The sequence below is a fragment of the Acanthopagrus latus genome, chromosome 21 (assembly GCF_904848185.1).
Source record: "Acanthopagrus latus isolate v.2019 chromosome 21, fAcaLat1.1, whole genome shotgun sequence".
Lineage (NCBI taxonomy): Eukaryota > Metazoa > Chordata > Actinopteri > Spariformes > Sparidae > Acanthopagrus > Acanthopagrus latus.
In genome coordinates, this window is record NC_051059.1 from 3,651,857 (window position 1) to 3,662,082 (window position 10,226).

Below are 10,226 nucleotides of genomic sequence, written 5' to 3' on the forward strand. Positions count from 1 at the left end.
GATGGCTTTCAATTTGTTAGAGTCAGGATTTATGCCCCCTGCATTAAAGGCTTTGCCGGCTCTGTCGGAAAAGATAAACAAAGCTCACCTCTCCAGCTGCAGGTGTCACGGTGTGTTAGACCATGGATTAAACTTACACCAGAATATCCATTTAAATGACCAAAATATTGTGCATAAAAACACATTCTGCTGTTTGATTTGTTCACTTGATTTGAAATTTTCACTGAAACCAGACGTCAAGCTTGAGCTGTAACTTTTGAGCATCATTATCACATATGCCAACAACAATGCTGTCTCTGATTTGAATGTCATGAATGTCATGGTCTGCAATTACTGTAAGAGGCAGCAATAATAAGTGCTGACTTGCATGCTAAAGCTGATGGATGGTAATGCATGCGTTGCCAAAACTGTATTGCTAAAACTAAACTAACTAAAATTCTACTCTTCTAGGGAGAGCTCATAGACATATATTGACTGTTTCAACACAGGGCCCACTGTACCGAACGGGACGTCCAAAACACGTACAGTCACGATATGTTTGATGATGGTTATTTTTTGCACCTCACAACTTCCAAATATACAAATACAGAATAACCTGACATTCTGAACCAATCAATCATTAAGAGTGGATACACAGTTCTAACATAATGTGCTAATAGGATATGATATTTTATAGGACCTGGTCAGAAGCTTAACAGCAACATTTTGGACCACATGTCAATGATTCGAAAACATTTGGCTGAGATAGTTGAAAGGAGGTTTATATTATTCAAAATATGATATGTTAAAAGTATGAACTTGTAACGGGTATGGAGTGAACCCAATTGCAGCACAGATGAACCAGGCATTCATTTTAGACAGTCTTTATTCAGCAAGTGAAAGCAGGAAGAGGCCAAGTGACAACCAGCCACAGGCAGACGAGGAACAGAAAACAGGCAGGCAATACTTGTGGTCAGGGATAGAAGGCTGGTGAATTTACCAGGGCAGAGACAAGAGGCGATGGTCAGAGGCAAGTCGGGTCGATACAAGGTAAGCAATCCGAGAAAAAGTGTTGGAGAGTCAGGCATGAGAGCGAAGACAAGCAAAGACTGAGTGGAGTGAGGCTGCATATATACTGGCTTGACTGGAGATGGTGAGCAGGTGAGAGCAGCAGGTGAAAGCTGTTAGACTGATGAGGGGTGTGGCTGAGCAGCAGAGCAGGGGAGGAGCAGAGCAAACTGTGACATAACTGTTATCACCTGAGACAAAAGAGGCCTGACTTTTGTAAAGTTTCTCTGCTGGTAAGCTAACACTTGACAAAAAATGTCCAATGTGGAAAGAGCCGTTAAATTACTTACTTTTTGGTTCAATTCCAATCTCTGGACCCATCAACTGTAGTCTGTAAAGCGCTTAGTCTGGGGCAGCAGCCAATGTTTATAGGCTTCCGGTCTCACCAGTGGACATTCGGATAACTGATATCCGGGCAAAGACTTCCTCTTTTGTGTCATTGTTCACAGTCCAATTAGTAACTTCAGACACAAGAATGGAGTTGGAGTTGAAAGACAAAAGTCTAAGATTGGGTTTTCCCAAGTAGCCAACAACGCTTAAGCGTTTGTTATCTACATGTCCTTTTAAGTCACCAGATTTCTGATTGCAATTCACACTACACAGCGTTGTCTTGTATCTGCAATCTTGTGTGTCGTTTCAGGGTTTGCACACTACATGCAACCATTTACAATGGCAGAAAACATAACTCTAACATTAACCCAACTTTTCATTCAGACTTGGTGAACATTGTGGTGGTCTTGAATAGTGATAGACGATACATTGGCTGGCTGATGTTATCTGCCAATTTTTGCATTTTTTACGTGTATTGGCATGCTGCGTTCGCCGAGCCGGCATTATTTACAGACAGGTGTCCATAGGCAGCTCCGTGTCAGGTATGGGTTAAAAGGAAAAACTATGGAAAGGGGAGGTGGACCCAAACACAGTTACACAGGAAGGCAAGGATCAAGGGGAACAATAGGCGAACTTTTATTTAACAAAAGCTGAATGCAGAAAACCCAAGGCAGACAACACGGGGGCAAGAGACAAAGTAGCAACCAAAACAGCAAGACAAAGTAGCAACTAAAGAAAACAGCAAGTTAAAATAATAACAAATAAAAAAATTCAAAGTTCCAGGCCTCCGACCGAAGAGCAGGAACAGGCACTGGACTTGGCATGGGACTCGGTCGAGCCTCCAACCGAGGTGCAGGAACAGGCCTCGGCCGGGCCTCTGACCGAGGAGCAGGGACTGGACTCAGCCGGGCCCCCGACCAAGGTCCAGACACTGGACTTGGCATGGGACTTGGCCGAGCCTCCGACCGAGGTGCGGGAACAGGCCTAGGCCGGACCGCCGCCTGAGGTGCAGGAACAGGCCTCGGCCGGACCTCGGACCTCGGTGCAGGGACTGGCGCCATCTGGATCGCCGACTGAGGGCCACTGGCAGGTGTTGGCCGGGCCGCCGACTGAGGGCCACTGGCAGGTACTGGGATTGAGACTGAGGCCTGGGTTGGTCGACCTCCGACCGAGGTGCAGGGACAGGCCTCGGCTGGACCTCCAACCGAGGTGCAACAACAGGCCTCGGCCGGGCCTCCGACCAAAGAGCAGGAACAGGCACTGGACTTGGCATGGGACTCGGCCGGGCCTCCGACCAAGGAGTAGGAACAGGCCTCGGCCGGACCTCCGCCTGAGGTGCAGGGACTGGCGCCATCTGGACCACCGACTGAGGGCCACTTGCAGGTGTAGCAACCAAAACAGCAAGACAAAGTAGCAACTAAAGAAAACAGCAAGACAAAGTACAAATAAAAAAAAAAAAAAAAATCAAAGTTTAACTCAAACATGGAAAACTCAAAACCAAAACATACCAAACAGGGGACAGGAACTTGAACAGGCAAAGACAAACCAAGACAAACAGAAACAATGACTGGACAGGGAGTAAAGGGAACACAGAGACTAAATACACAGACACTGATTACAAGACGAGGAACAGGTGAGGAGAGAGAGGAGGAAGGAAGCCAGGTGTGATAATGAAGGGGAGGAGCACAGAGGGGCAGACCAGGAGGGAACAAGGCTGACAGACAGAGGAAGACAGAGGGCAGACCACAGGAAAGACCTAAAGGACAAGAGACACAAGAGGGCATGGGAAAAACGAAACATGACACAAGACATGATACACCGACATAAATCAAATACAAGAAACCAAAAACCAGATACAAAAACACAACACAAACAGGAATCATGACACCGTGTTGCTGGAAACACTGCAAGAAATGGCAGAGCAGAAAACCAGTCCAGTGTAGTAGCATTTCACAGAGCACTGTTCTACCTCACCTGTTTTTAATATTTGTTAAATATTATTTACTTGTTCTTGTTCTACCTCACCTTTTTTAATTTCAGTAAATCTTCCTTTTTTTAAAATTGAGACTCGTAACATTTGTTATCATCATTGTGTAATTTTTATGATGTAAATTGAGGGAGCAAAAGTAGTATCGGCTCCAAATCTCGGCTCAAGAAAATCGGCAGTCTGTATTGGCATCGGCCCTAAAAATCCAGTCGACCCCTAGTCTTGAACATATGTTCTATGTCAACATATGTTTTGCTGTCTTTCACAGTCTTGCGAAGGCATTGAGCTAACACATGCAACCATGTGTCTGACAACCAATTTTGTTTGAGGCTTCTTCTCTGAGTAAAACAAGATCTTAAAAAGAGTTACACATGGTGAGTTGAACCTTTCTCCACACAATACACAAACATTGATATTTTTTGGAGGTGTTCTAGGTCAATCATCTCAGCTTATCTCTCTAAACAGTTGTGCATATGAATGATACATTTTAAAAGGAAAACATTTCAAGTGTCTCATTTTCCATCCAATGGGAATTATACAAGCAAACAGAATAGGGCCAAAGACATTCATAAATCATACATATTTTCAGATGAAAAGGCATACTTATTAACAGCAACTCCTGTCGGAGAGGCAGGAAGGGACCTACTACAGGGCAGAACCAGAGGTATCCACCCTGTACCTCGGTTTGTTGATAAGGATATTATGGTGTACTCCTGTGTTCAAAGCTGCAATGACATCAAACAGTACCGAAAGACAACACTGTCCTGTTTCAGAGTCCCCTTTAATATTATTCTTTACTACTTGTTCTCTCTTTCTGCCATTACAAGCAACCCAGCCTTCTCTCCCAGTCTGCTTTTTCCTGGTCCAGATCTGCCACTGTATGTCAACTACACATCTCGTGTCTGCTAGCGAGTCAGGGATTAAGTTATTTGTTCGGTACCTTTCCTCTATTAGACAGTTATCCAGTGGACAAGAAGGGGATGAGAAGATTAATGACATACAGGAGAACAAAGGACAAGAAGGGGGCAACAATCTTTAATCAGTCTTTATTTTCATAGCACCTATTCACAACGAAAGTCATCCCATGACACTCTCCCAATTGAGCCGGTCTAACCCATACTTCTTGATATACGTTTATCTGAGCTGCGCAGATGCACAGATGTATGTGCATGTTATGACATATATATTCATCAGATGATCTGTGATAAGATGCCTGCCTGAGAAGGAATATATAGTATGTTAATAAGACCGTCCAACGCGTAAGGCCTCCGCGTTGATTATGCATTTGATGCTACCAACATCGGCCTGTAGCTTTATTAGACAAATGTACTGCCATATCATATCGGGCATGGCCTTTATGATAGTCGGACAAAACACACAGTCTTCAGAGAAAAATACATTTATTTGAGCTTACAGAGTCATTTATTGATCATTGGAAAAAAACAGTACCTTAAAGGGATATTCCGCTGTAAGTTTAATCCATGGTCTAACACACCTTGACACCGAGTGCGTTCTACTCACTGTTAGACCCTTATTAGACTTATTTGTATGATAATTTATGGTTCATTACAATAGAACTGTATTATAAAATAAAGTGGTCCTTCTCACTGTTAGACCCTTATTACAGTCTTTTTAGACCCACTTAGAGGGTCATGTGTGGCACATTACAACAGAACTGTACTGTAAAATAAAGTGGTCCTTCTTACTGTTAGACCCTTATTGGACTTTCTTACCCCCAATTTCAAATGGATATGTGTCCGCTGCGTTGTGTCTCTGCCATGCCCGCTGAGCTGATAGGTTTCATTTTTGTCTACGTGTCAATTTCCACCAGGTCCGCTGTGCTGCATATCTGCTCTTTTCCTGCTCCGGCTGTCCGGAGCCATCCAGCACAGATATGCAGGACTTCTATTTCTGGCGGATGCCGGAGCACAACGCAGCAATTCAGCACAGAGCAAATATATCAAAACAAGAAGTTAGGCACATACTCCACATTAAAACATCTGGTTACTTTTCAAAATAAAACACTTGTGTTAATAAAATATGCTGACGACAGATCATATTTCACTTAACTGCATCACCAAAATGTCATACTGGGCGAGGCCAGGCCCAGAGGCCTGGTCAGAGGTTTTCAGAGGTCACTGATGACACCATGAACAAAGAGAAGCTCATCCTTGAAGTGGAGAGCCACAAAATCATTTATGATGTCACCCATCCTTGTTATGAGGATAATCATAAGAAGGATAGTGCGTGGAATGCCATATCGGCAGCTGTGGGTGTGGATGGTGAGTTAATAGTAATTGGCTTCAGTACTGATGTAATGCAAATTGTGTAATCATGTGATTTGTTAGAGCATTTAAGCTATTATATTATCCATTTTGAAAACCCATTAAAAAGTGTGAAGGTACCCAACAGTGGTTGGGATAATGGTGATAATGAAGAATTAAATCGACAGACAGATATTTTGCAAGTATTTTAGGCAGCTTCAGTAGCTGGTCTAATGTTTACTGGGGTTGGATAGTTAGATGGCTTTAAATGGTCTCATGTCTTACCTGTGGGAGTAGAGTGTTGAGGAAGCCACCTACAAACTCAGCGAGACTCAGAGAGCATCCAGGTTACCAGGGACGTGTGTAGTAGTGAACAGATGTGAACCAATGTGGTTTGATTTCAGTTAATTTATTGTTTTCTTCTAATGATCTATAAATGACTCTGTAAGAAAGTGACACTATGTTAAATAAAACTCAAATAAATGTATTTTTCTCTGAAGACTGTGTGTATTGTCCGACTATTATAAAGGCCATGCCCGATATGATATGGCAGTACACTCGTCTAATTAAGCTACAGGCCGATGTTGATAGCATCAAATGCATAATTTGGTAGTCAGGGTAGAATAGCATCTAACTAGCACATTTTGGATCTGATATGGCATTGTGTCTGATTTCTAATCAGACTAAGATCTTGTAAAATGGTGTCTAATAGTGTATTAGGATCTCTGATTTGGTTTGTAATTACAGTATAATTTGGTATGATAGTGTCTAAGTATATTAGCCTATATTTTAAGTAATAAGACTTCATATGCGGTTTCTGATCACAGCATAATTTTGGTAGGCTATATGGTGTCTAATTACAGTATAACTTTTCTTGTCTAGACTTTACTGTCTAATTAAGATTACATTATTTAAGTGTCTAAGCTTGTTACGGCTTATTATCGTACTGTTTTTGTCTAATTTCATACAAAGGACTGCTTTTGATGTATTATTGGTGTATTGTTTTTGTTTAATTTGATACAAAGTACAGCTTTTTACATATTACTGGTGTATTGTTTTTGTCTAATTTGATCCAAAGTAGGGCTTGTCACGTCTTAATAACATACTGTAAATACAGTGCGACCGAATATTCTATACACAGGAACAGTCAACCTTTTTTCTTTAGCAATCACCAGAAATAACACTAGGTATAGATATGCTTCCTTCCAGCACCAGAAAACAGTGATTCGATGTGTGAGATTGTGAGCCAAGATAAAAGCCAGTGCATCCTACGTTGCCAACACCACTGACTTACAGACTGACTTACTTCACTGTATAGTTTTATGTCAATATCTTTCCCCTTTCTCTTTCTTTGAACTTTTATTGCTTAGACAATGGTATTTTCCTCTTCCTGTCACCAGTCTTTTTTTTGTGGAATGCTGATATGAATATGTGCTGTAGGTATTTGGGTACACAAGCTTGGAATGCCTTCTGAGAAGCACTGAATTTTGAAGCAGGCTTCAAAGGATGTGGCTTGGTTTTTTTATAAGACAGCCATCAGTTTGTGTCTACATGACAACTTTTTTTGAGGATGTCCAAAGATTTTTTGATTCTTTATAACAGTGTTTTAGCTTCTGCAGAATATTGACATCAGTCTCTGCCAGCATTTGTTTTCATTGCCAGTGTAAATCTACATGGGACCAAAGGAAGTCTTTCAGTAATACATGAAAGCTGTTCCATTTAATTCCATAAGCGGTGGAAGGAATGACTCATTTTATAACACCTTGGAAGTTGTTTTTGACAGTGGAAACTGTTTAAAAGGTGACAACAAATTAGAATTATAAATGTGGGTATTATACCAAGAAATATTTCATTTCCACATTGTTGTGCTCCTTTTAGAGTGTTTTTTTTCAGGACAGCTGCCAAGTAGCTGGCTGACAGGGAAGCCAGCCAGCTTTCAAAGTCTGGGCTGTAATTTTCAAAGTGTGGCATCAAGATCACATTGGGTAACAAAATCAAAGTTATCGAATCCCATGATGCCACACAAAACACAGAACATACAGTATATACAGTTTATATGCACATGTATACATGGTAATGTAGTGCATATTTTGAACCAGCAGTCCTTTTAGATCTGTCCCTCCATTCGTCATTTTAAACATGTCAGCTCACAATAATAAATCCCTAAAGGGATGTAAGTTTAATCCATGGTCTAACACACCGTGACACAGAGTAAGACCCCCCCCCCCAAGATTTTTCATCAAAAAGCCACTCATAGCCACAAATAATGCTCAGAGCAGCACCAAACTTCAGCAACAGCACAAATAGGATCCCAGCACATAGTTCAAGGCATCAAAACATCTGTTAGCTTTGCTGGATTCCTATTGTAAAGTGAACACAGCTCACCACTCTCCTGTAGCAGCTTGCTCATTCTGGGGAGGCCCTGATGAGTCGATTACCAAGTACAGTAGAATTCTGCAGCTCAAGAATGAACAGCCTTCCAGTTTATGACAGTTATTGTCAAGAGCAGACAGGGAAAAGACGGAATTGAGTATTTCTAACCGCACTCTGTAATCGACTTGAAGGGCTTCCCCACAACAAGCATGCTGCTGCAGGAGAGTGATGAGCTGTGTTCTCTTTTCAGTAGAAATCCGGCTAAGCTAGCAGATGTTTGATGCCTCGAACTATGTGCTGGGACCCTATTTGCGCTGTTGCTGAAGTTTGGTGCTGTTCTGAGCATTATTTGTGGCTATGAGTGGCTTTTTGATGGCCGTTTCTTGGTTGGAGTCATAGACTGCAGTGTATTGTTATAGTGATGTCTTTTCTGAGGTTGCTAAAAATACATAATCTAATGGTCGGAAAGCTTGATCTCTCGAGGGGGGGTCTTACTCGGTGTCACGGTGTGTTAGACCATGGATTAAACTTACGCCAGAATATCCCTTTAAAGGTGAATTCAACTCTAAAGATCAGAGTCTGCTGCCAGGTGTTTGACTGTATTACTGCAGATAAGACTTGATCACGCACTCAAGTGGACTGTGAAATAAAAATGAAACCATGAAATAAAAACAATAAAGTTTGACCAACTCGTCATTAAGGATCACATGGAAATAAAAATGGGATCAGGCAGATACAGAAATACAATAGATGAGGTAGCTGGAAAACTGGCAACACACTGAAGAGTTTGACAAGCAGCAATGTGACAAGCAGCAGTGTGACAGGGGACCTTGAAGTCTGTAAAAAGCAGTGATCTGTGTCAGGCACTCTGAGGAGGGTCAGAAGCTGAAAGAGGCACATAAAGGTCGTACCAAGGATCGTTTTCCCACCTCAGATCTATGAGTTGTCAGAAAATCAAAAAGAAATGTTGTTCATAGTTCTTTTTCAGTCTTCCTTTATTTTTGGTGGTCTGACCCCAAGTTTTAACCAGTAACATCAAGGGAAAAATTGACTAAAATGGTAGGAGCAGTTATTTTTAAACAAGGAATCAGAATTTGATTTGCAGCTTCAGAATTTGAATTATTGAGAGACGAAATCCTGAAGGTAATGACAGATGAGTTTGATTTCACATCTTCGCATGGGTGTTGTGATTTCTTACCAGGCTCTTACATTTATACTGCAGGTGTGCTCAAGTATTGGATGCTTATGAGCTTTTCAGTTTAAAACATGCTCCCTAGACATTTTCCTTGAATATATTATCCATTTGAGATTACTCAACAATTTGGTACAATTTGACAAATTTCTTGATACACTGATTCAAATAATCATTTTGTCGTTTCAAGCAACATTTGCTCACAGCAGTAAGAGCAAATTAACACGGGGCTAAAAAATAAGTGGGTGTCAGTAGTAATGTTAACAAGTGTCAGCCTTGACTTGTGCCCCAACGCAAAGTCTGTCTTGGGGTGTACAGTGCAGTGTCAGTAAGTGGTTTATTGACATAAAGTAGAGTGTGTATAGAAAATCCCTACTAAAGATCTTAGTGAATGTTCATGTAAGATGCATTTATTTTGTCAATATGTATTTCATTTTATGGATAACCTTATTTTATTCATTCAGCTATTTGAATATTTTCATTTGTGGTATATATATATATATATATATATATATATATATATATATATATATATATATATATATATATATATATATATATAAAATGCATGTGTTTTCTCTTACCCACAGCCCTAAACTAATATAAGTTCAAGATAAGGCACAAGGATAATATATCATAGATTGTATATCAGAAATGTACAGTCTAGTTTGACTACAGCTTTGAATAGAAGTTAACTGTGGACCTTTTTCTCAACCAGAATCATTTTGATCATGAACCACAGAAACCACAAACATTCTTTTCAATTCTCAGTACTTGTCTGTAGTATCCATAAACTGGTACCAGCGACACTCTCATTGACAAGGCTGTCAATAACCAGACCAGATCCAGGTACTGGCCACAGCTGTTTGGTGAAGTTGAAGCAGTGTAATACATCAGAAAGTCAGTGGCAGATTTGCAATCTGTGTCAATGTGGATGTTGAATGACCCAGGAGGAGAATAGAAGGAGAGCTTTCAGACATGTGGAGTACTTGGACACTAACAAAAACAAGTCAGCATATCAAGAAAACAGCAG